At 38.3% G+C, this 27,705-nt stretch overlaps 1 non-coding gene and 2 pseudogenes across 1 annotated transcript; all 3 read right to left on the bottom strand.

Annotated features, from left to right (window-relative positions):
- LOC139706175 (dnaJ homolog subfamily B member 6-like) overlaps positions 1-27,705 on the bottom strand; it is a 61,630-nt pseudogene that overhangs the window by 18,974 nt on the left and 14,951 nt on the right.
- Positions 25,686-25,758, bottom strand: Trnal-caa (transfer RNA leucine (anticodon CAA)). The gene has a single exon. It is a non-coding gene; the product is annotated as a tRNA-Leu (tRNA).
- LOC114084281 (pseudouridylate synthase PUS7L pseudogene) lies at positions 26,590-27,690 on the bottom strand (annotated as a pseudogene).

The following is a 27,705-nucleotide window of genomic DNA, read 5'->3' as shown; positions in this document are numbered from 1 at the left end:
TTATATGGTTTGTTTCAACATGTAAATTTAAATTTAAGAAAGAAAAAGGCAGAACAAACTTTTTATCTTATTTCAAATAAAAAGTTGAGGGGAAAAAGAGACAAAGAAAGTTAAAAGGATGAGGATATGTCTTTTAGAGAATGTTTTTGAATGAGGAAAATTTTTGTATGTAAATTATGATGTTTGTCCTAAAGTAAAATAACTGAGTTGTTTCAAAATGGGAAGAAAGATAGGCCAAAAGCTCAAAAGCTAAAGGCTTAAACAAGTTGCAGAGAGTCTAAGCAGGTTGCAGGTTTGTGAAGGACCGATGTCCTAAAAGGAAATGTATGTGTAATTATGCTGTCTATAATCAAGAGGAATTATTTGCAGGGTTTTCAAAAATAAAAATTTAATCCACTGGATGCAAAACCAGGACATAGGTTTCGATGTTTTGTTTTTTTTTTAAATTTGTTTTGTTCTGTTAACAGGATTTTTGTTTGACCTGAGGTGCACTTAACCCCTGAGCCACATGCCCAGCCAACATTAGCCTTCAGGCTATAGAGAGAACTCAAAAAACTTAACAACAAGAAAAAAATAACCCCATCAATAAATGGTCTAAGGAACTGAACAGAAATTTCACAGAAGAAATACAATCAATCAGCAACTGTATGCAAAAATGTTCAACATCTCTAGCAATTAGAGTAATCAAATCAAAACTACTCTAAGATTTCATCTCACTCTAGTTAGAATGTCAATTATGAAGAACATAAGCAACAATAAATGTTGGCAAGGATGTGGGGGAAAAGGTACACTCATACATTGCTGATGGGACTGCAAATTGGTGCATCCATTATGGAAAGCAAAATAGATATTCCTCAGAAAACCATTAATTGATCCAGCTATCGTACTCCTGGGTCTATACCTAAAAGTCTTAAAATCAGCATACTACAGTGATGCAGCCACATCAATGTTTATAACAACTCAATTCATAGTAGCTAAATTATGGAATGAACCTAGGTACCCTTCAATAGATGACTGGATGAAGAAAGTGTGGTATATATACTCAATGGAATATTAGTCTTAAAGAAGAAGAAAATTATTCCATCTGTGGGTAAATGGATGGAACAGGAGAATATACTAAATAAATAAGCCAATCCCCCCAAACCAAAGGCTGAATGTTTTCTCTGATATGTGAAAGCTAATTCACAATGGGGTGAGGGGGCTGGGGAAGAATAGAGGTACTTCAGATTAGGCAGATGGCAGTGAATGGAGGGGGAGGGGGATGGGGGAAGGAAGGATAGCAGAATGAATCAGACACTAAAAACCTATGTGCATATATGAGTACACAACCAGTGTGAGCCACATCATGTACAACCAGAAGAACGAGAAGTTATACTCAATTTATGTATGATGTGTCAAAACGAATTCTACTGTCAAGTATAATCAATTAGAACAAATTAAAAAAGAGAGAGAGCAATCTAATCAGATTAAAATTCTAAAATAAACTATGACCAAAATGTGGGGTTGAATAGGATGTTATCATATGCCCAACAGAGAAAATGGGATCTTTCGTGATGGGGTGAGGATGGGTGGTGGTTGAGACACCTGGGAATCTGCAGACATGGGAGTCAAAGGGTCAGACAGGTGTCTAGCTTGGGGGTAAAGTGTCATTTCTGCAACAGTAATTGAGAAGAGGCAAGTTATGGTTAGGAGGTTTCTGACTAGAGACTTAACCTATAACTCTCTCCCCTTAGTCTCTGCTAAGAAAGTATTTGGAGTTTTTTGAAAGAAGAAAACTCACAGACAGTGTGATGAGAATAATTCTGGGATTGTAAGAAATTATAGAGGCCACAATTATGTAGGCTGCCAGCTGTCCTAGATGTTAGCTTTTCTTAATCCATAAGAGGGTGACACTTTCAGATACAGAGACTATTTCACAATCATCATAATGTACTTGATGGACCTCTACAATCCCTGTCTGTTTATTACCAACAGATGCAAGCTTAAGATGCAGGCTCAAGCAATCATTAGGGCACATTGCTATGCTCTGTAATTTAGTTGTGGTCCCTAATCTTTTACAATTTAGAGTCTTAGAAAAGCCATCTTGACAATAAATACAGATAATTTAAAGATCTCTAAATATCTGCACAGATTGAGAGGCTAAATGAAAACACTCTTGAATTGGGTGTCCTAAAACCATGTAGTCCCAGCTATGTAGGGGAACTGAGGCAAGAAGATCACGTGAGCATAGGAGTTGGAGAGCAAATTACATCCTGTCTCAAAAAAATATTTTTGTTTGTTTGTTTTTATTGGTTGCTCAAAACATTACAATGATCTTGACATATCATATTTCATACATTTGATTCAAGTGGGGTATGAATTCTTATTTTTACCACATGTACAGATTGCAGGATCACATTGGTTATACATCCACATTTATACATACTGCCACACTAGTGTCTGTTATATTCTACTGCCTTTCCTATCCCCTTCCTACCCCCCCTCCCCTTCCCTCCCTTCCCCTCCCATCTTCTCTCTCTACCCCATCTACTGTAATTCATTTCTCTCTCTTTTTTCCCCCTTTCCCCTCACATTCTCTTCTAGTAATTTTGTATAACAATGAGGGTCTCCTTCCATTTTCCATGCAATTCCCCTTCTTTTCCCATTCCCTCCCACCTCTTCTCCCTGCTTAATGGTGATCTTCTTCTCATGCTCTTCCTCCCTACTCTGTTTTGAGTCACTCTCCTTATATCAGAGAAGACATTCATCATTTGTTTTTTAGGGATTGGCTAACTTTACTTAGCATAATCTGCTTTAATGCCATCCATTTCCCTGCAAATGCCATGATTTTGTTATTTTTTAGTGCTGAGTAATATTCCATTATGTATAAATGCCACATTTTTTTATCCATTCATCTATTGACGGGCATCTAGGTTGGTTCCACAGTCTAGCTATTGTGAATTGTGCTGCTATGAACATTGATGTAGCTGTATCCCTATAGTATGCTCTTTTTAGGTCCTTGGGGAATAGTCCGAAAAGGGGAATAACTGGGTCGAATGGTGGTTCCATTTCCAGCTTTCCAAGGAATCTCCATACTGCTTTCCAAATTGGCCGCATCAATTTGCAGTCCCACCAGCAATGTACAAGTGTACCCTTTTCCCCACATCCTCGCCAGCACTTGTTGTTGTTTGACTTCATAATGGCTGCCATTCTTATTGGAGTGAGATGGTATCTTAGAGTGGTTTTAATTTGCATTTCTCTGATTACTAGAGAAGGACATACCATCAATCAACAAGTACATGAAAAAATGCTCACCATCTCTAGCAATCAAAAAAAATTTTAGCACTTATACATTGTAATTGAAAGGCTGATACTTTATTTCAGAGAGAAAATTCACTAATAACAGCCATGCTCAATACTATCTCCTTGGAGAACTCTCCTGATCAGAATGAACCAACCAACAAGGGTTATTTTAGCACTTTTCATGGTATGCTTCATATTTCCAGCAAATTACCAGGATCCAAAAAAGACACCAAGATGAATAAGAAGTGGGTCTGTCCTTAAGGAGCTTATGGTCAGTCTCTGCAACTTTCAGACAGGAACACCAATGGTAACTCAAGGAAGTATGTTATAAGTGTTAAAGGAGGTGCCAGATAAAGCAACTAAGGGTCAAGAATGTAAATCAGGATAGCTCTCAATAAGGTCAAGATGCAAATGAAACAGGCCTTTGACAGGGAACTTAGGGGGTCAGCAGGTGTCAGGAGGTACACATGGTAGAAACAAGCATTCTAGGGAAGAGATGTCAACAGTTCTGCTTCACTAGAAAAGTGTTTCTAAATCACAGCATCATTTTTGATATTTTAGGTCAGATCATCTTTTGTTATAGGCAAAGTCGAACATGCTGAGGATTTGGAGCAAAATCCTGACCTCCACCCAATAGATGTCGGTGGCACATCTGCTCCCAATCATGACAACCAAGAACATGTCCAGAAACTGCCAAGACTCCCCTAGGGTGGGGGGCAAAATCACCTTGGACAAGAACTACTGATACAGAATATATGCAAGCACATAGACACATACATACAAGGTTACACCCATATACACATGCATGCATATATGTGTGTTTCAGGAAAACCCAGTCCCAGTGTATGACAACAGGCTACCAAAGGTGGAAGATGCCATGAGAACAAAGAGGTAGACAGATCCTGGGTTGCATTAAAGGCAATTTATTAAGGATTCATGGACAGGAGCACATTTGGGGAAGCAGAGGTGCAGGAGAATCCCTGCACCCCAAGACAGGAGGAAGGGGGAATGCTAAGCTAAATAAAGAGGGGCCATGACCACTGGATTGTACCTGACTTTTCTCAAAAACTATTAAAATACCCAACATCATTTAAGAAATAATCCAGGCATCAGAGGCCAGAACCATATGCTCAGCTATCTTAATGATGTGGTTTGTCCTGTAGGGTCTGGGATGCATGCCAGGGTCACCTGATAGCAAAATGGTAGTTATATTAAGGTGAATATAGTCAAGTGAAGCTAGATCCCTATAACACATATGCATATATATAAACATAAAATGCAAAAATGTATAGCAGCAGAGAGAGATAGTGAGGGGGCCTCAACTGATAGTGTCAGTGGAATGGCAAAGAAAAAGTGATGCGGAGAGATTTTAAGAGCAGCTTTGTTGAGGTGCATTAGCACATAAGATATTACACATATTTAATGTATAAAATTGGCTGATTTTGACACATTTTTACACATTGTTTCATTTTACACCTGAGAAATCAATGTTACAGTCAAAATAGTGAATATACACACAAGCTCCCAAATTTCTTCATTTCCCTTTATAATCCCTTCATCCTTCTCTCCAGACCAATCCTCAAGCATTCATTGATCTTTCTGTCACTGCAGATTGGTTTGCGACTATTGGAATTTTATATGGTTAAATCATACAATGTCATTCTTTTGGGCGGGGGGAACTGGCTTCTTTAACTCAGCCATATGCTATCATTTGAATGTCTATTCCAACATTCATATTAATTTTTTTTCTATTTTTGATATGGGATTGAACCCAAGGGTACTTTATCACTGAGCCATATCCTAGCCCTTTTTAATTTTTGTTTTGAAACAGGATTTCACTAAGTTGCTTAGAGTCTCATCAAATTGCTTAAGGCCTTGCTAAATTGGTGAAGCTGTCTTGAATTTGCGATCCACTTGCCTCAGCCTTTGAAGCTGCTGGGATTACAAACCTGTGGCAACAACCCTGCTGTCATATTGAAATTGAACTACATTTGTAGCTGTGTTAAGATGTGGGGTCTTTAAGAGGCCATGGCTATGCTCTCATGAATGGATAAATGCTATCAGTGTGGGAGTAGGCTCCTGATAAAAGGGTAAATTCAGGATCCTTCCTGTCTGCTGTGCTCACTTGCCTTTAGTCATATTATGATGCAGCAGGAAGGCCCTCACCAGAAGCCAGCAGCATGCTCTTGAACCTCCCACTCCCAGAACTGTGAGCCAAGAAGACTTGTATTGTTTACCAATTACCCAATGTGTGTTGCCATGATATAGCGACAGGAAATGGACTAAGATACTTTATTTTGTGATGCATCCTTCTTACTGAGTATATCAATAATCAACTATTTATTTTTTGTTGAGTATTATTGTGCCACATGATATATCAGTTTGTTTATTCCTTTGTCTGCTGATTGACCTTCACTCACCTATTAATCAATTCTGTTCAATTTTTTGCTATTACAGGTAAAACTTATGAACTATTCTCTACAAATCTTTGGTTAAGCATATGCGTTTCTTTCTAGTACATAGCTAAAAGGTGTATTTTTCAACATTTTAGGAAATTGTTTTCAAAGTAGTTAGTGTACTAGTTTACATTTCCACCAGCTGTGTGGACAATCATTTTCATTTTAATCATTGGATTAAATGACTAATGATGTTGAACATTTTTTGGTATCTTTGTCTTTTTCTCCTTGTAGGTCCTGTTCACATCTTTCTTCCCACTTCACAAATTTGGGGTGTTTGTCTTCCTACTATGTAATATGTTTCATATAGTAGGAAAAATGTCCTTTTTCAAATATATAACATACAAATATTTTGCCCTGGCCTATGGCTTGGTTTTGAAAAGCAAAGAGTGTTTGTTTTGTTTTAATAAAACCCAATGTATTGTGCTTTATGCCATAATAAAAATATATTTAACGAATTGAATGTTACTCAGTTTTCTTTCTGATATTTGTATTTATGCTTTACTTTTTTTTTTTTTTTTTTTTTTTTTTTTTGGTGCTGGGGATTGAAAAAAATGGCCTTTTACATGGAGGCAAGCACTCTACCAACTGAACAATATTCCCAGTTCCCTGGATCTATGCTTTCTTTTGTAGGAAATTCACAAATGGAATAAACATTGAGATTCACATTTTTGCATATTCATGCCCAGTTGTCTGATGGCTATTTGTTGAAGAGAATATATTGCTCCATAGAATGGTCTTAGCACATTTGTTTTAAAGTAATGCATTGTACATGTGTGGGTCTATATCTGGACTCTCTATTCTCTTCCACATGTCTATATGATATAGACACGTTTGTAAATATCTATATATCTTCTTAATTTCAGTACCACATGATCATGATTACTGGAGCTTTAAAATGTCTTAAAATAATGTAGTTTAAAGCTTTCAACTTTTTCCTTATTTTCTAAGTTGCTTAAATAGATTTATACTAGGTCCTTTGCATTTCCATGTAAATTTTAGAATGAGCTTCTAGATTTCGATAAAAAGGCTGCTGAGATTTTGATTGGAATTACATTCACCAATAGATTAATTTAGGGAGAATTGACATGTTAACAATATTGAACCTTCCAATCCATGAGTACATTCTCATCTTTTCTTTTGTTTTATGTCCTTTCTCTGAGCTATGATTGTAGTTTTCAGTGTACAGGTCTTATATATATTTCACCAAATGTATTTCTAAGTATTTCACACTAATTCTAGTGAAAGTGATTTTTAAAAAATATTTTCAGTTTCTAATTATTCATTATGATATATAGTTGGTGTTTTTGCATACTGTAGCCTTTACTGAAATTTTGTTAAATATTAGTTTCAGTAGCTTCTTACATATTTCTTAGAATTTTCTACATAGATGGTCATGTTGTCCATGAAAAAAGACAATTTTCATTTTTGTTGCACAATTGGATGTCTTTAATTTCTTTTTTCTTGCTTCATTGCATTGGCTAAAATTTCCAGTACAATACTGAATAGAAGTTATGAGAACAGAAATCCCTGCTTTGGTCTTATTTATAGATTTGAAACTATTCAGCTTTTAACCATTAAATATGTTAGCTGCAGGGTTTTTGTTGTCTTTTGCTTTGCTTTTTGTAGATGTTCTTTATTGGGTTGAGGAAGTAGTTTTCTGAGGATTGTGCATTATTACAAATCGATGTTCAATTTTTTAATGTTTTTCTGTATCTATTGAGATCATCATATTAAGATGACCATAAACATAGTATTTTCATGTTAGAATTAAATTGATTGTTTTTTAAATTGTGCTCAGCATGATGGTGCATGCCTATGAACCCAGCTCCTCAGGAGACTGAGGCAGGAGGATCACAAGTTGGAGGCCAGCTTGAGCAATTTAGCAAGAACGTATCTGAATATAAAATAAAAACTGCTCAGAAAATACTTTTCTAATATTCATAAGGCCCTAGGTTTAATTCTTAATATCACAGAATATAAGGAGAAAAAACTCATTCCAACTCACTGAATCCCTCATTTGTGTAAGGCAGGGACTCATAATACAGACTTATAGGACTTTCCTCCCCTAAAATCTCAGCCTGTCATTCTGCCTTTACTTTCTGAAAGTAGGAAAGCCCAGAGTTCTAGCTTCTATGCTCTGCCCCAGCCCCTATTGTGTTTTCCCAGCCAATGCCCCAATGGATCTTGCAAGTCTGCCTTTGGTTGTCAGTTTCAGAGCACTTTTCAGTTTACAAATCTTTGTACACACCATGTGATGCCCAACAAGAGTGGCCTCCCAATGAGCAGAATACATGGTGTTCCAGTGTATTCTGCTCATTGGAAAAGGCAAAAAAAGTGGAGTGAGCAGGTGATAGTGACCCATCCCTGGGCAGAGAGGAGATCCTTTCCCTGCCTTGACCCAGATCACACTGAATGTCCTCCCCGGGGCAGTGCCCTACAGACTGGAAATCCTATAGCCAAACAGGGCTCATAAAAGGTCTCTGGGAGTGCAGACCCCAGAGTGAACCTAGAGAGGCACAGCTGCAGGCTCCTGTTCCTGTGATTCAGAGGTCAGCACCCAGGCTAACAGCAGTGAGACCTGAGATAGGGGCTGTGTGGAAGGTGGCAAGTAAGGGCTTCTCTGCACAGGGCCAGGAGTGGCAGGGCACCAAGAGAGGCAAGTTTTGGAAATCCCAGGCTGCCATTGGAAAATGGGATGCTAGGACCAGAAACTGCACAAGGAATGGCACAGAAAGGCACCGGTCTCTATGTTCCCTTAGGAGTTTGTGTAGAAATGTGAGATTGGGCAGGTAGGACACAAGGGGAGGAGATGTGATTGGAAAGTTTGGTTGATTAAGAAAGGGTGCCCACAGAGTTGCTCAAAGGGGCTAAGGCCTGAAGGAGCTCTAGGGGCTGTCCAAATTTGGGTGAGGGCCAACCTCAAGAGATTGGGTCAGGAGAGCCTGAGTTCAATAGCAAGTTTAGTGAGATGATCCTTGAGAATGCCATTAGGCCGCTCAACCTTACTGGAGGATTGGGGTTGGTAGATGATATGGAGCCTCCAAGTGATATTAAGGCCTTTGGAGACTAGTTGAATAACCTGAGAAGTGAAGGCCTGACCATTGTCTGACTGGATGGAGGTGGGAACTCTGAACCTGGGAATGATCTGCTCAATGAGGATGGAGGCAACGGTGTTAGCAGTTTACCTGGATATAGGGAAGGCTTCTATCCAACCTGAAAAAGTATCAACCAAAGTAAGTAGGTAGTGAAGCTTTTTGTGCCTAAGCATGTGAGTGAAGATGATCTGCCAGTCTTCGCCTGGGTGGTGGCTCCAACTGATGTATGGTAAGTTTAGGTTTGATGTTTCCTTGTGGGGATACTGTAGAGCAGACAGAACAAGCAAAGTGGACCTGCAGAGGAGTAGTTCTCATTCTTAGGAAGTGAAAGAGGGGTTGTAAAAACTGTAAAAGTGGTCATGGAGTGTTTTAGGTGGGGGCAGAGTCTCTGGATCTGGAGGAGTTGGTCATGAGTCATAGGTCTCCGTCTTGGGCATCAGGGGCTGGCAGTCTTAAAGAAGTAGTTATTGACTGACTGATTGGTGAATTTGTGTAGCTGATCTTGTAGGAACTTCTGTAGGCAATTTAATAGACATGGTCCTATTAGGAGAAACATAAGGAGGACTAATAGGGGTCCTGTGCGGGGGAGGAGCCAAGGCCATACTTGTCTGAACATTCCCCATGGAGACTGTTGGCCTAGTTGCTGTTTCCTCTTTTCTAGCTCTTCTTGTTCTTCATTACTCCCAGGAATGACTGTATTTTGGTTTAACTGTTTTTGCTAGGTGTTTAAGATCAAGCTGGCCAAAACTGACTTTGCTTCTATCTATTGTTAAGAGTCAGCCGAGTTCCCATAGAGGTCACACATGGGGGAACTTGATGCAGGTTCTTAGTTCTGATAGTGCCATTTGCAGTAGGATGGGTCCAGGTCTTGCTTGACCATGTGGCTTCCCTTAGAAGCATCAGGGATGTCTCCTTTCTCCAGTGACCCTCCTATTCACAGCAAGTGCACTGATTAGCTTTTCATTCTCCAGTGGTCTCATTAATTTCCCTGATTGGGAGGTTATGTGGCCCAGAGTTACAAAGCTCTTTAGAGAAGTTCCCTGTTCCCTGGTATTCAGACTGACTCAGAGGATAAGAGCCAAATATTGGCTTTCTTGGCCATTTTAATTTAACTTTAAGTTTTGTTTTTAAACATCTAGCAAGTCAGTCTCACCAGCCTTAAAATAAGAATACTGGGCTTTAGAGTACTGGGCTGTAGAGCAGACAGAACAAGCAAAGTGGACCTGCTGAAGTCTGGCCTACTTTGGAGTCATTCTGACATGTAGTAAGATGGGAGGCAGAGCCTTATCTCAGGTAAGGCGGGGCTCTTTATGAATGTTAGGTAAAGTGTTCTAGTATTGAAACTGATCTTTGCTTCTTAAATATTATTTTAGAAAGTTTACATATATACTTTTTCAAGGTAACATGAATATTAGCTAACACAATATGATATCACATTTAAATTGTACCCCAGTGTATAGAACTTTATATTAATCTTATTGATAACAGGTCCAGTTATAAAACATTAAATGATATAAGTAAATCTCCAGTATGTTATTCTTATAAGCCTAAAATTACCATGCAACTTTAGTTTGGAGAACACCAGCTTGATATAATGCTCTTTTAAAGTTTGAACCTTAAAGACTTTTATACCTGGAAAATATGAACATTTTTAATATACTGTGGTTCACTAATAGAACCACAATTACATTGATGTTTTTATATTAATAAAGTTTAGCTCTTAAAGAAATAACATATTACAATATTGATAAATAACAGTTGTTGTTTAACCACAGTTGTATAATCCTTAATTCCTTCAAGATTACTTGCTCATAAAACTTACATATATAGCCAATGTACACAGACCTTCTTTATCACTTACTTAAACCCTATTATTTACTTAATCATATAGACTTTCTTATCCAGAAACACCTTTTATCCCTTCTATTAAATCCATACCTAGAACCTTCTAATTTCTCTTTTCCATCTGTTAACCCTTCTTTATTCACATTTTGAAACAATCCTTGTAAATATCTGAACTTAGACAAATTATTCCATCTTGATAAGAAAAATTTTGTTATTTACACTATATAGTTAATCACATCTGTTTTCCATTTCATCAAAACCTAAACAATGTTTAATTATATAATATTATACTGTTGTAGGGATGAACAAGGCAAGGCACCTAAGATAGCACCAAAGATAGGGAAACAGTTTTATTTGGTTGCAGCCAGATTCAGAGGGCACACTTCTGCTGTAATCAACTACCCCAAGTTCAGGTAGTTTCAGAATTTTATATCCAGCATGTAAGGGGAGGGGCTCAGAAGTTCACCATCTACAGAAGTTCACATAAAAGCAGTTGTTTTTTTCCTCTGTTCTGGGCAAGTTAACTCCTTAAGGACACTTGAGAAGGGAAGAGCTTCTTTCCCCTTTCTTTTCTACCACTACCAGCTGTTACCATGGAGCCCAGTTAGTAACTCCTCTTATCTTTGAAATGTAGACATCTCTGTGAAGCCCCAGCTCAAGGCCAGAGGCCTTGTTTACATATTTTTGTGAAAAACTAGTAAGGGGTTATCTAGCATATGGAGAGCTGATTTTTTTTCTAGCCAGTGGCCAAGTAAAACAGGACAACATGAAAACAGGAAGTTTATCTACATTAAACTTTTTTTAGAGACTTTTTTGCTGACAGTCCTAAAATCAGCCATGGTGAATATTGCTGGAGAAGTTCAGTTAAGACTTTTCTGTGGGCCTGGGTAGGGAGGGGGAAGACGGGAAGGTGGGGATGAGAGCAGCTTGGGTGGACCTGAGAATGAGAAAGGAGATGTAAAAGAATACTGGGAAAGGGGTTTGGGATTTTCCCTAGCAAAGAGAACTTGAGCAGTAGAACAGGTAGAGCAGAGGAGAGGATGGGAGTGAATGTCCCAAAAAGCCTGTAAAGGACTTTAAATTTTTAGTAATCTTGTTTTCAGTGATGACAAAGCAACTTTAAATTTCACCAGATCTTGGATAGGGGTCTCTGAGGGCTCTCCTCAGCTCATTTGAGCTTTGGGTTAGCTGGTAAGAGGGCCTGGTGGGTCCAGGTGTGGGCAATGATAGGAAAAGAAAGTAGTGAGTGGGTGGAGGGATACCATTAGTACCTGCTACCTCACGCAAGGGGGCAACGGTCTGAGGAAGGGCTGTGGTTTGGGTTTTTGATCTAGTAATTGGAGGGGAGAAAGCAGGTTGTTGAGGCAGAAATGATAGTGCAGAGGCTGGGGCAGAAGATTGAGGGTGAGGACCTATTCCAGCCAGGTGATCTGGTGGAGGTTCATCAGCAAGGTCAAAAGTAGTGGATGAGTCCAGAGGAGGAGAAGGTTGGGGATTGGTGGTTGGGGGACTTGGTTTGCAAGCTAGAAGAATTTGCAGAGGTCTGCAAGAGGTATAGAGAGCAGGATTGGATCAGCGTAAGAACAAAACTTGGATATAAGCTATCTCTACCCATTTTTTCGAATGCTTACAGTAATTGTAAATCCCTTAGAATGGAGGGATCCAGAAACCCAAAAGGCAAAAGGGGGCCACTTGCTTTGGTTGTCTAGGGGATAAGTGGGCCAAGCATGGTGCTATATTTGATCAGTTTGGGGGGGTTGATGTCTGGTGTCAAGGAGAGGGTTTTACAATATTGAAAAATAACAGTTGTTGTTTAACCACAGTTGTAAACCCTCCCATTCACTTAATCATATAGACTAAAAGGCATTGTATCAGAGAGCCGACTGGCAGAAAGGACGCAATACCCATGTTGCAAACATAGTACAGTGGGGAGGGAAGGAGACAAAAAGGTAATATAGGGGAGATGGAAGGAGAACCAAAGATAGTATAAGGGAGAAGGAAGGAGACGCAAATGTAGTATAAGAGAGGGGGAAGGAACTGATTTATTGGCAAAAGGGGTGTCCCTGCTAGAGCCAAAAATCAGGAGTGCCTAGTGGCAGGTACAAGCTGCAGAGATTGATTGTCACCAAATCCTGACAGTCAAGGCTCCCATTCTGGATGAGGGCAGAGCCATGGGAGACCTTGGCCAAGGCTTTTCGGGACCCCTCCTGGAGAGGCCAGAGAGGAAAGAGGAGTGGGGAGGGAGAGGGTAAGCATATTTCTGTGGCCAAGTCTTAAAGGTGAGAGGACTTTATGAGGGACACCGTGACTGTGAAGGTCTAGATGGGGTGTGATTTTTAGTTGTCTATTATGTGTCCCTGGAGGTTACACAGTCCCTTGAAGATAATGTATAAAGCCTATGCTGGGGAAGGGGAAGGGACATAATTTTGAACCCAAGAGTCGAATCTGTGGGAGGAGGGAGTCCTTAAGGACCACCGTGGCCTTGAAGGCTGTGGTGGGGTGCTTTCCTCCCCGCAGGTGGGCAAAGAGGTTTGCCGGACGATCAACAGTCAAATCCTCCAGACACCACCATTGGGTTTAGGACACCAGGAAGGGGAACCTCACCAATCAGAGGCCAGTGGTTCTGGAGGTCCATAAAATGGTTTCAGGTCATCTGGTGAGTGGCACTTCCCAAGGAAGACGGACCCAAAAGTGGGTTTTCACTCTCTTCCCGGGTTTCGGCACCAGATGAAAGGAAAGTGACCACAACACTCGGAGTGACCAAGAGATCTTTATTGCAGCAGAGAAAAAGAGGAGAAAAGAGAGAAAGAGAAAAGAGTGTGGGGAAAGGGAAGAAAGGGAGGAGAGCAGAGAGAAAGAGAGAGAGTGGAGAGGAGAGAGGGAGCGTGATAGCAAGAGAAGAAAGAGAGAGGGTGAGAGGGAGAGGGAGAGAGAATGAAAGTGAGAGACATCAAGAGAGAGGACCCAGCAGGAGTGAGTTATTATAGCCAAAATCTAATGGGGTCTTTGGGTCTGCAAGCTGCCTTGTTGGCATAGAGTGACTGGATCATACAGTAGTTGCCAAGAGTGTAATCTTCTGCCTTCAGGCAGATGGGGCAGGAGTCAGATGTGGGTTTCTGTTGCATCAGAGGGGTGGGGCTCAAGTGTTCAGCCTTGAGTGGGTTGAGTGTTCAGCCTTGATGCAAACAGGTGATAAAAGACCAGACAGAGGGGGGTTTCAGTGCCCAGGTTATCCTGCAGCTAACATTCCTTCAGCCTGCCTACAGACAACTTAGTTCAGCCTGCCCTGCACATAACACCCAGAAGGTGGTGCCACACTGTGTTTACAGAAATAGCTTCTTGGGCAATCACAGCTGTCAGTGGTGAAGCTGGACCTTGCATAGGGCTGGCCTCAGAGAAGGGCAGCGTGATTACAACAAGACAAAGACACTGCACAGACTCCTGGCTTCTCTGCTTGCCTCTTGCCTGCCTCTGGCTGGCCCTGGCCCTCACCCTGGTGGGTGTTCATGCTCCAACACCACTCCCACCTACTGGCCCTATTTTCTCACCTCCTCTCTCTCCTCAGGGAGTCACAGCATAACTTCTGCCTTACCTCTTCTTACCGCTTTTAAAATCCCCAATCTCTAGTTCAAATTCCTAACACCCTTTATTCATCTGAGATTTTCCCCCTAATTGATGGAGCTCTTGCTGTTTTCTGAGCATACTTGCAGGTGTTTAGAATCAGGATACCAGGCTCCTTTCCTGTTGTGGGTCCAACAATCAATGAGGCAAGGAATTACAATAAGGAGTGATGAGTCAGGGTGGGGGAAGGGGGAGCTCTAGACTAGGACATCAGAGGCCTCCTGGTGCTGAGCCTAGGAAAGAATAGTGATTTGAGCCTGGTGACAGGGATGGAGTAGGGAGTCTTTTAAGTTGATGATTACTGTTTACCAAGGCTCAGAAGTGATTTGGAGGATCAGGGAGGGTAGAGATGGAGGCTGTGAGAGATGGGAGGCTAGAGCAGGGAGTGGGGCCAGGCAGATGGGAAGCCATTTAGAAAAGGCATTTTTGAGCTTATCCCCAGGGCCACTGGAGATTTAAGGGAGGGGCCATAGGATCAAGAGAGCATCTCTCAGGATGCTGTGTGTCTGTCCATCTGGGGTTATGATGGGGGAAGCCCAAGTTCTGAGGCTCCCCAGCCCACTTGATTTGCATTTTAGTGAGCAAGGAATGATTGCAATGGAGAGCCCAGGGGCAGGGAGGTCAGATTCTCTGGAGAGGAGCCAAGTAGTTTGGACTAGGCACAGGGTCTCAGGGGCTGGAGATGTGTAAAGGGGTAGAATGATTTGGGATGGGACTGAAGGCAGGCCTGGACAAAATATGTCTGCGAGACTTGGGAGAAATAGGAAGGAGTCAGGGAGGTTGCCTAGTGTCCAAGGCCAGCCACTGGTGAGGGAGGGTCTCACTGCATAAATCTGCCCACTGGTGTTTTCACTCCACTTCCTCTGGCTTCACCTACCACCTCCCTGCTCTTGCTTTGACCTGTCACCTTCCATTCCTACCTGCATGCTTTTCTGTTCTTCCTTGCCTTGCCAGTGTGCTCTTCTACATGGACCAACCCTTCCCCTATATGCAGAATCTACTCCCATGGTTTTTGCAGGCACTAATAAAGTTTCTCAGTTTGCAAGATAAATGAAAGCACAATCTTCTGAGAAGTGCCTGTTCAGGTCCTTGACCCATTTATTGACTGGGTTATTTGTTTGGTAGACCAATGGTACAGAATAGAGGACACAGAGACTAACCCACAAAATTACAATTATCTTATATTAGACAAAGGTGCCAAGAACATGCATTGGAGAAAAGATAGCCTCTTCAACAAATGGTGCTCTGAAATCTGTATGCAACAAAATGAAATTAAACCCCTATCTCTCACCATGCTCAAAACTCAACTCAAAATGGATCAAGGACAACCAGAGACCCTGCATCTAATAGAAGAAAAAGTAGGCCCTAATCTCCATCATGTGGGATTAGGCCCCAATTTCCTTAATAAGACTCCTAAAGCACAAGAAATAAAATCAAGAATCAATTAATGAATGCACTCAAACTAAAAAATTTCTTCTCAGCAAAAGAAACAGTCTGCAAGGTGAATAGACAGCCTACATCTTGGGAGCAAATCTTTACCCCTCACACATCATATAGAGCACTAATCTTTAGGGTATATAAAGAACTCAAAAAGCTAAACACCAAAAAAATAAATAAATAAATAACCCAAGTGTTGTTGATTTTTATTTTTCTACACTGAGGTTGTTAAATATAAACTGTGTTATTTGTGTATTTCAAAGTTAATTCAAACTCTTCTTATTTTTTGAAACATAAAATGTCATTTAATATACATATATTATCTCTGTAGCATATTGTTTAAGAACTGATTTATTCTTATTAATTATGCTGCTCATTTTACACTCTCAAAGATTATCATTATGATTGCATTCCTGTCCATTCTTGAATTTTTAGTGGTTTTAACTGCATATTTTTTGAAAGATAAATTTTAGAGTCAAGTTTTTCTCTGTTTCTGACACATTTATGGTGTCTCTGGGATGCAGGACTTAAGAATAGTCTCTTTTCTAAAATTCTATTGCCCATTTTATTTTTTTTCTATTGCTCATCTATAAACTATGTCTCAATTAGAAACTACTTCTGTTGTAGGAACAGAGGAGGCAAGACACCAAAGGCATATTTATTGTTTATTTATGGTTGCAACCAGGTTCAGAGGAAATAGCTCTCCCTGTAAACAATTACTCCCCCTGAACCCCAAGTTCAGACAGTTTCAGAACTTTATACCAAGTGTGTAGGGGGATAGGCTCAGAAGTTCACAATCTGAGCAGTTCACACAAAAGCCATGCTTTCACTGTTCTGGGCAAGTTAACCCTTCAATGACAGCCCCTGAGAAGGGGAGAGCTTCTTCTCCTCTTTCTTCCTTCCCCCTGCCAGCTGTTACCATGGAGCCTAATTAGTAACATCTTCTCTTACCTTTGAAATATAGATGTCTCCATGAAGCTCTGGCCCAAGGCCAGAGGCCTTATTAAGGTATCTGTCTTTTTATCATACTTTGCATTTACAAACCCACTTCCTCCTTGAAAACTTTTATAAACATATAATATATATATTTACATAGTTACTATACTAGGCATAAATGTTTGTGAAAAACTAGTAAAGGGGTGTTCAGCACCTAAAGTGCTGATCTCTTTCAGGTGTGGTCAAATTTAACTATTGTAAGGTAGAGCAACAGGAAATACGAAGCTTAACTACATTGAACTCTTTTGCAGAGATCCTTTTGCTGATAGGCCTAAGATCAATTATGGTGAAGATATCTGGAGATGCTTAGTTAAGATTTTCTGTGGAGAAGGGGGTGCTACTACACTTCCTACCAAAGGATAATTTAATGGAGTATTTGAGAAAAAAAAATTTGCTTGCAAATTCTTTTTGAGACCAAGATAAAAATTCAGAGAGTTTTGCTGCTTTCCTTCACAGGCAATGTCTTTAAACACAGTGGAAGACTCCACAAGTGGAAGACTTCCAGATCCTTCTTCCCAAATGAACAAACCTGGCTCAAAATACTTGCTTACAACATCCAATAAGTTCTTTGAGAGAAGACTTGTGATTTCCTCTCAGTACGTTGAATCAGTAGAGCAATAAGTCATAGTTAAAATACCTGTTGATTTATTGCTGAAGACCCTGAAGCCCAGGCAGGATGGCATAGTTGGGAGGCTGAGACAGGAGGATGGAGAGTTAGAGGCCAGCCTGGGCAACCTAGTGACACCTTTGTCTCAAAAACAAAATGACCTTGTCTCAAAAACAAAATAAAAAACTGCCTTGGGAGATAGCTTAGTGGTACAACATTTGCCTAGCATGCTCAAGGCCCTGGGCTCAATCCCCAATACTGCAAAAACAAACAAAAAATGAACAAAATCCTAGAGATCTTGAAAATCTTACAGTAAACTTTTTTATAAAGACCTCAATTCTTTATTCATACCTTGATTATTTCAAATTTGGCTATGTCTAAAATTTCATTTCCTTTTTAATCTCCAGTTATTCAGGACATATCTCCTTAGAAACTTAGATGTTTCAACATCTAGTAGTTTAAGATCTGATCATGTTTTTAATGTTGAGAAAAGCATACAGCTAGCATTCAGAATGTTTTGAAGCTCACTGTCATTTTATTGAGCAACCTGGCCATCTGTACTTTTTCTTTCCAAAGACATTTAAGGAGTCCTCTCTTCAGTTCCACCATGCGGAGCTGGAGATGCTGTCCTTTGCCAAAGCTATGGAGAGCCCAGGAAGTATATAAACACTTGGGTCTCAAAAGAGATGAAAGGTCAGAATCAAGAGCCACTCCTCTCTCCCCCTCCTCCTCACTGCTAATGTCACTGTGTTGCAGGAGGTCAGAGCAAGGTTGCCTGGCTGATCCTCATGGTGTGTGTGAACCTTAAGGGGCTCACTTAAGATCAATGTTCAGGTTCTCAAAACCAGAGGATTAATGCTGTCTATTCTCCTAGGACACAAGTGTCCTATTGATACAAGTGTCAACAAAAACTCGTAGGCCAGATTTCCCATGTAATACTTTTCATTAGAAGATCCAGAGAATGGCAAAGCTTTTAACTGAAAGGTTTATTTATTTCATCCCCTTCTCTAATATTTAAAACATATTGTTACATTTTTATTAAGGTATAATACTTAAATGTAAAACTCAATGAATTTTGACTTTGTATGCTCCAGTAAAATCATCACCTCCATCAAGATAATGAACATATTCACTACACTCAAAACATTCATCTTTTTAAGCCCTTTTTCCCTCCCCTCCTTGCATCATTCCACCCACTTACAGAAATCATGCAATTTTCACAGGATGAGCCCTGAGGATGACCCCAGAAGGGAGGAGACTTCAACTCAGCTCAGGCAGGCTCTGGACTTACACCACAGAAGGAAATTTCAGGATGCATCAGAAGACAAACAAGTTGAGAATTACTTAGGAAAGCAAGGCTATTTATTCAAAGAAAGCAAACATAGAGCAGGATATGCACTCAGAGGGAGGAGTGTGGGTGCTCCAAAGTGAGGCACATATTGGGTCTCAGTCTCCTTCTTTTATAATTTTACTGAATTCCAAATTATTAGACCTTTTTGTTCATGAATTGTACTCAAAAGTAGATGGAATTACAGGTGGTGCTGCCACATTTGGATCCCTCTGAAGCTATTATTGTCAAAGTTGTTTAGGCTGTTTTTGGTCCTTTCAATTTCCCTGTGAATTTGAGGTTCAGCTTGTCCACAGGTAAAAATGCCTGATGGTGTTGTTTTTGCTGTTGTGTTGAATCTAAACATGAAAGTGGACAGAGCAGCTGCTTAACAATATTTAAACTTCAAACCCACGAACCAGACATTTTTCTCCATTTTGTAGCATGTTCTTTAATTTTTCATAGTCATTTTGTAGTTTTCAATGTATAGATGCATATTCCACATCATTTCTCAGGTTTCTTTCCAAGGATATCTTGCTTTTTTGATGCTGTTATAATTGGTGTTATTTTTTTATTTCAATTTCTGATTGTTAGTTGCTAGGGATATGATTTTTTTTGTTGTTGTATTTCAACATTGTTGACTTGCTAACGTCACTTAGCAGTAGCATTCCAAAATAGATTACACTGGATTTCCTATATAGACAATTGCTGAGAGCCATAGCCAAGTAGGAATGACTCATGGCATTTTGGGTTGAAAGGTGACCCTGCTCAGGCATTAGGGTGGCTCCAGGTTTAGGGTGGATCCTGCTGGAATAGGGCGGCTCCAGGATTAGGGCATATCCTGCTGCCTCAGGCGCCCGCTCCTTGGGAGTTCCCGTTGAGTTCTCTCGGGGTTCTGAGAGTATTGGTACGCAGAGCAGAGCCCGGTGGAGGGAGTGTATTTTTCCCAGAACATGCATGTAGAGTGCCAGTGAGAGTTCCAGGAATAAAGAGTTGCTGTTTGAATCTACAAGGCTTTGTGGCAGACAATTTTATCTCCAGCTAATAAAGAGCATTTTCTTCTTTATTTCTAATTTGAATGACTTTATCCCCCCCCCTCCTTTTTTTCTCTCTTTATTTCACAGAGTGGCACCTATAGCACAGCACAACTTTCATCATTATTTATGATGTTAGCTATTTTGTTTTCATAGATGCTCTTTACCAGGTTGATGAAGTTTCCTTCTATTTCTAGTTTGATGAGGGCTTTTTAAAATAACTCTATTTTCTTTATTTATCTATAATGTGCTGCTGATGATCAAACCCCATGTCTCACATGTTCAAGGCAAGAACTCTTCACTGGAGCTACGACCCCAAACTGATGATGAAGGTTTTTAAGAGCAGGAATGATATACAATTTTGTCAAGTGCTATTTCTGTATCTTCAAGATGATCATATTTTCTTTCAGATTGTTAATACTATGAATTATATTGCTTGATTTTCTAACATTGAACCAGTCTTGCATTACTGAATCACTTTGGACCTTTGGTTTTGAACAATTGAATTATGATGTGCTTTGGAGTATATCTCTTTGTGTCTCTTGTGTTGGGGGGTTGTTGAAATTTGGGACCAATAGCATTATAGTTTTTAACCAAATCTGGACATTTTTAGTGATAATTTCTTAAAATATTTCTTCTATTTCCTTTCTCCCTAGGGGGTACCTATTTCATACATTTCAAGCTGCTTAAAGTAGACCCATATTGCCTTCCCCTCTGGATATCAAGTGGTACCTTGTCAATGATGTAAGAGCATCCTACCTAATATACTGCCTTAAGAGGGCATAAGTGGTAAATATTCCAGGAGGAAATGGGGGAAATAATTGCTCAGTCCAAAGGGAAACACTACCTTTTTTTTTTTACTGTCTCCTATGTGAATAGAAAAATGAATATCCCTCTAGGGCTTGAGTGGGGTTTATCTGTGCCCTCGAAATTAATGTTGAATGTAATTTCATTTTAAGATATTAAGAAATGGGCCCTGGTGAGACTTTTACTAGGTTCATTAGGTTCCAACCTAATGAACAAAATCATTACTCCATTCAAACCAAGACAATTCTGGGTCCATGGATTATCTTGAGAGTGGGTCTGATATAAAAGCTGGTTTGGCCACGTGTCTAGTGTGCTCCTTGTTTCCTCTTATGTTTCTGCCAATGGAAAGTCATTAAATACTTTATTCTATGAATTTTATAAGAGAGCACAGAAAGGTATTATTAACTATAAGAACACTTGCTGAAATTTACTGAGAATTTACTAAGTGCCAGACACGATTCTTGGTTTTTCACAAGATTTTTTAAAATAAATTATTTATTAGTAACATGTTAAGATGATCACTACTACCTCTATTCATAGTATATATGCATATATGCATATATGCATATATGATCACTACTACCTCTGTTCATAGTATCTTGAATTTGTATATTTTTCATAATTTGCTTTACATAACATTACCTGTTACTGACAAAATGGAAACTTAGCAAAGAAAAATTCAGTGGGTTACTGAAGTCACTTACCAAAGCACTGGTGGCATCTGTTTCTGAGTTCAAGGATTCGCAACTACACCAGTATTTCTTAAACTTTAATCATTCTCCACTAAAGAAGAAATAGAAGAAGACCTTAGAATATGGAAAGATCTCCCATGCTCTTGGATAAGTAGAATTAATATTGTCAAAATGGCCACTACTCAAAGCCCTATACAGATTCAATGGGATTCCAATTAAAATCCCAATGTTATTCCTTATAAAAATAGGAAAAGCAAGCATGAATTCATTTGGAAAAAAAGAAACAAATGCAGGATAGCCAAAGCAATCCTTAGCAAGAAGAGTGAAGCAGGAGGCATCACAATACCCGACTTTAAACTGTACTACAGAGAAAACAGCATTGTATTGGCACCAAAATAAACATGTAGACCAATGGTACAGAATAGAAGACAAGACAAACCCACATAAATACATTTATCTGATACTAGACAAAGGCACCAAAAACATACATTGCAGAAAAGATAGCCTCCTCAACAAATGGTGCTGGGAGACTGGAAATCCATATATATCAAAATGAAATTAAACCACTATCTCTCACCATGCACAAAACTCAACTCAAAATGGATCAAGAACCTAGGAATTAGACCAGAGACCCTGTGCCTAATAGAGGAAAACGTAGGCCCAAATCTTTATCTTGTCAGATTAGTCCATGACTTCCTTAACAAGACTCCTAAAGCACAAGAAATAAAATCAAGAATCAGTAAATGGGATGGATTCAAACTAAAAATCTTCTTCTCAGCAAAAGAAACAATTAGGTGAATAGAAAGCCTACATCTTGGGAGCAAATTTTTACCATTTACACATCAGAGAGAGCACTAATCTCTAGGGTATATAAAGAACTCAAAAAGCTAAACACACACACACACAAAAACCAAATAGCCCAATTAATAAATGGCCAAGTATCTGAACAGACACCTCTCATAAGAAGTTACACAATCGATCAACAAATAAATGAAAAAAATCAATATCTCTAGTAATTGAGAAATGCAAGTCAAAACTACTCCAAGATTTCATCTTACTCCAGTCAGAATGGCAGTTATCAAGAATACAAACAACAATAAGTGTTGGTGAGGATGTGAGTGAAAAGGTACACTCATACATTGCTGGTGGGACTGCAAATTGGTGCAGCCAATCTGGAAAGCAATATGGAGATTCCTCAGAAAACTTGGAATGGAACCACTATTTGACCCAGCTATCCCACTCCTCAGTTTATACCCAAAGGACTTAAAAACAGCATACTCCAGTGACACAGCCATGTCAATGTTTATAGCAGCTCAATTCACAATAGCTAAACTGTGGAAGCAACTTAGATGCCCTTCAATAGATGAATGGATAAAGAAAATGTGGTATATATACAAAATGGAATATTACTCAGCATTAAAAGACAATAAAATTATGGCTTTTGCAGGTAAATGGATGAAGTTGGAGAATATCATGCTAAGCGAAGTAAGCCAGTCCCTATAAAACAAAGGCCAAATGTTCTCTCTGATAAGTGGATGCTGATCCATAATGGAGGGTGGGGTGGGGGGAGAATGAAGGAATTTGGATATGCATATATGATCACTACTACCTCTGATTGGGCCAAGGAAAGGGAGGAAGGGGAGGAGGCATGGGGGGTAGGAAAGATGGTGGAATGAGAGAAACGTTATTACCCTAGGTAATGTATGACTGAACATGTGGTGTGACTACATTATGTAGAGTCTACACAATGAGAATCTATTCTACATTGTGTAGAGAGAAATGAAAAGTTGTGCTCCGTTTGTGTACAACGAATTGAAAAGCTTTCTGCTGTCATGTATAACTGATTAGAACTATTAAAAAGCAAATTTAAAAAAAGAAACAAAAAAAACCTTTAATGGTTCTCATATTACTGTCATAATTACTGCTATATTTTCACTTTTATTTACTGAATACATTTCAATTAATTTTTCCTTTTTAAAATTAAATTTAGTTTTAAAGGAAATACAGTATTATCACATAGACTGGACACCAAAATCATTTGCCATAAATACACAGTAAGTGGAAAAATACATTCAATAAAACAAAGTGATCTCAAGTTAGATACTGCTGTCTAGTGATATGCCTGAGTATGAGATCCTAGCTGTTTCTCCTAACAGAGTAAATCAGCAAACATTACTAATATATGCAAATTAGCATCATCAGCTTTAAACAGAAAGATTGATGAGATGACTAAAAGAGAATTCAGCAACTTTCTCACTGGGCTTTTCCAGTGACATTTAACATTGGGCTAGGATTTTCACCTAAAACAATTTCCTAGGACCAATAATTATTTTGAACTTCATTACAATACAAATCCCAACATATTTTGCAAAATATTGCAAAATGATTTGGAAATTTCCTGAAGGATCTCTTTTACATCTATTTTAGTCACAGAATCTCAAAAGGGATCTTGTTTCTCTCAAGACACACTCCAACATGCCTATTAACTAATAGCAGGCAATATTAAGCTGGCAGACATGAACTTATTATCTAAAAAAATTGTCTTCAGAAGGCAAATATTGGGTAAATGAATTAGTACTGATCTAGGAAACATAATCAAATTCAATTATATACTATCTTCTTTGACCTTAAATAGATCAGTAAACCACTCAGATGTTTTTAATCCACACAAAGATGGTGGCAGATGCTTCCTCCCCATGGGGTGGGTGTAAGGATAAAATGAGAGTCACTGGCATAACACTCAGTACATGACAGTTGGCTCAAAAGTTACAGGTAACCTTTAGTTTATTACAACTGATAAAACATCCAGGTGTTTTTATCTTGATAAAAAGAATTAAAAATTGTTTCCTTTTACTAATCCAGGAGAACTATTATTCATTTTTCAATAAACCTTGGAAACTAAAACTAAACCAGTGGTTGTGCTTACGAAGATCTGAACCCCATAAAAAGTTTAAAAAACTGGGTGACTGGTTAATTAGTTGGTCCAAAATAAAGTCCCTAAATTGCAGAACAAAAATTATCAAGGCATATATTATTGGTACATAAATTATTTCTCACATGATTAATATCTGAATATACTTTATAATGGCTTGAAATAAATTTAGCGATCCTTTCTTCATGCACGGCTGAAGTATTTACTAAATAAATAAATAACATGTCTAAGATTACAGTGCCATCTAGAGGCAAAGAAAATAAAGAGCAAATTTCATTCCTTTCATTTTTTCTAATAGCTATGCAACATTACAAGAAAACTAGGATTTTAGTAATTTATATAACTCATTTTGTAATTACATTTATAGGATATAACTTATGAAATAAAGTTAAAACATTTTTTCTAATATAAAAATTTTACTACCTGAAAACTATTACTTAATTCTCAATAAACACTGAAAGTGTGAAGGCAATTAAAAAAATGATAATATAATATCCAATTTTTTGTTTTGAGATTTATTTATTGACAAATTATAGAATGCCAACAACAGTAACTTTTTAGTATTTAAGAAAAATCAAACACTCCATAATCTTTTTTTTTTTAAGAGAGAGAGAGAGAGAGAGACAGAGTGAATTTTAATATTTATTTTTTAGTTATCGGCGGACACAACATCTTTGTTTGTATGTGGTGCTGAGGATCTAACCCAGGCCGCATGCATGCCAGGCGAGCGCGCTACCGCTTGAGCCACATCCCCAGCCCCGGACTCCATAATCTTAATAGAACATTTTCTAATATTTTTTTCTCTTCGAAAATTGCACCTGAAGACATTTATTTAATAATAAGTGCCAGGCACTTCTTAAATCTACTTTACATATTAGTATATTAGTTAACTTTCAGGAAATCCTCACAAAAATCCTATGTAGTAAGTAATATCTATATTAACATACCTATTGTGAATATTGAAACTGAAGTACAGAAACTTAAATAACTTTCCCAATGCTATAATTAGCAGATGCAGGGTTCAAACTAGGAGAGTTTGTTTCCAATATTTTTGCTCTCAATCACCATGCCAACACCTCTCATTTGTAATACTTGAATTCACACCTTACTGTATTTGTAATACCTGTGTTCTGCTTTTATGGAGCAATATTATCTAATGTTACTAAATCCTTCATCACCATTTTTAATAACTACGTTTGTCATCAATTTGGTATATCTCATTTTACTTACAGTAGTTATTTAATGCTAGTCCTTGAAATTATTTTTAATTTCTTTTAATATATATATAAAAATACTGACTCAAGCAAACTTTTTGCAAGGCACACAGTATTTTTTTCATTCTTTTAAATTTTATTTTCTTATGCTAACACTTCCTAAATAGTTAGACTGACTTACGTAGATAAAAGTGCCATGTTATTGATATATAATATTCCATACGGCTTTTTAGATTTCATCATGATATGATGCAATGAAAGGATGCTCAGATCTTCTCTTTCCAATTAATACATATCAGTCATCCCCTGGCCTCCCCCAAAAAATGTGTGTGGGGTGGGGGGGTACTGGGGATTGAACCCAGGGCCTTATGCATTTGAGGCAAGCACTCTACCAACTGAGCTATATCCCTAGTGCCCTACATATACACAACTTAACTGATATAATGAATGTTTCATCATATGGGACAGTGAAACCAACAAATTAAGTTTTTCCAATGGGCAGAATGTTTTTTCTTGTAGCAACAGAAAAAGTAGAAATAATCCTCTTACTTATCACTTATGAAGATGAAATTGTCTTGATTCTCAAAAAGATTCCATAACATATGCAAAGTCACTGGTAAATTATCAGAGCTCTATCTGAGCACAGATCTGACTCTAAAGTGTGTTTCAAATAATAACCCAAAAAGTTAGGGGTCAATATACACTGATATATGAAAGTTATATGAAAATATTTATTTAAGCCTTATCAAATATTATCTCATAAAGGACTAACTATCATAAAGATGGATAATTTCTTTATATATAGTTATGAGCAATAATTTCAAAAGAGGAATGAATGACATTATTAATTAGCAAATGCTTCATCTATGTTTCTCTCCAACCACCAATGATTTCATTGCAACTTAGTTTCATCTCCATTCTAAGGAAGAAAGTAGAGGATATGAATTCTATTTCACAATTTTTTTCTTAAGTGTTAGCTTACAGTGATATACATTCCTAATTGTTTTAAAAAAAATGGAACTTTTATAACAAAGAAAAGTTCACTGAAGCACCCTAAAATAGAAAGAACATAGGCTTTCACATACATCTTAATTCAGACTCTGACACTTATTTGCTATATGTCTCCTGGAACTTTAAAGCATCAGATTCCAGCTTCTAGGGATGTTGTGAAATTTAAAGGTGACATCAATACATACTCCAAAAATTTTAGCTCCCTTTCCTTCAGAGTGACCTATATGTGATTATATTAAGGATATCAGTTTTAAAACATTATGTTTCATTGTTTCCCTCAAACTGTGGCATACCTGAAGTCTGAAGATCAAAAGAGATCAAGTTGACTCATTGATGTGAGAAGCTTCCATTTTAGCATCATAATCTCCCATCCATTGGTATGAGAGGTGATGGGCATGTTTCAAAATCTGTCTATAGCATTCTGGTATCTTCCTTTTCAGAGTAGGTACGTTAAACCTACATGTTTGTAGTCCATTTCTGCTAAGTATTTCATGGTACCACTGCTCAAATTGATTCTTTTGATATAGAATATTGTATCTAAGTACTGGAAGAACCACCTGGTATACTGCATATATTTAGCTGATTCCTCTTCTTCAGTTACCAGATGAACGTTACTAATTGGGAAATGCTCATCAACATCTTCATCCAAACTGATGAAATCATCCTCCACTATACTTGATTCATAGGTTTGAAGTCAGTCAGACTTGAATTTTGCTGCTAAATGCATGAACATAGAATATGCACATGAAATGGGGGAAAGAGAACCAGGCCTGGATACTCTGTCATGCAAAAGTGATACAGTAACTCTAACCCATGTTCTCTTTGAATTCAGGCATCAAAGTGTGCCTTTAGCATCCTCAGTTTGAAGAAAATATTTCTTTGCTTTATTTATAAGATTATCCATGTCTTCTTGTGTAAGAAATAATTTTATGGTCTTCAGTATTTCATTCTTCAGCAGAGCCAATCCAATTTGGTCTGTATGAACATTCCTTCCCTTTCCAAATCTCTGTGATCCATAGTAAGTCACAAAATTTTGATTATAACATTTTCTATTGCCTTCAAAATTCTCTTTTTCAGATTTCCAGAATCATTTATGTGATTTTGTAAATTTCTGATAACAATATCAAAGTGATTCCCTTTGAGCTGTCCAAGTCTAAGGGACATTCATTCTTTTCAATTTTTTTTCCCAATATTTTTCAACCTCCCTGAAGTCAGTTTTCTACAACCACTGCTCAACAGGTGACCGTTTTCTTGTCTTTAAGGCCTACATAACTAAAATCCGAAGGAATCACTCCAAGTTTAATAGCTGAAAAATCTACCACTTCAAACATCTCCAGATTTTCCTT

The sequence above is a fragment of the Marmota flaviventris genome, chromosome 6 (genome assembly GCF_047511675.1).
Source record: "Marmota flaviventris isolate mMarFla1 chromosome 6, mMarFla1.hap1, whole genome shotgun sequence".
Classification (NCBI taxonomy): Eukaryota; Metazoa; Chordata; class Mammalia; order Rodentia; family Sciuridae; genus Marmota; species Marmota flaviventris.
Note: the sequence above shows the minus strand (reverse complement) of the source record. Positions and strands in the feature narration are given on the sequence as shown.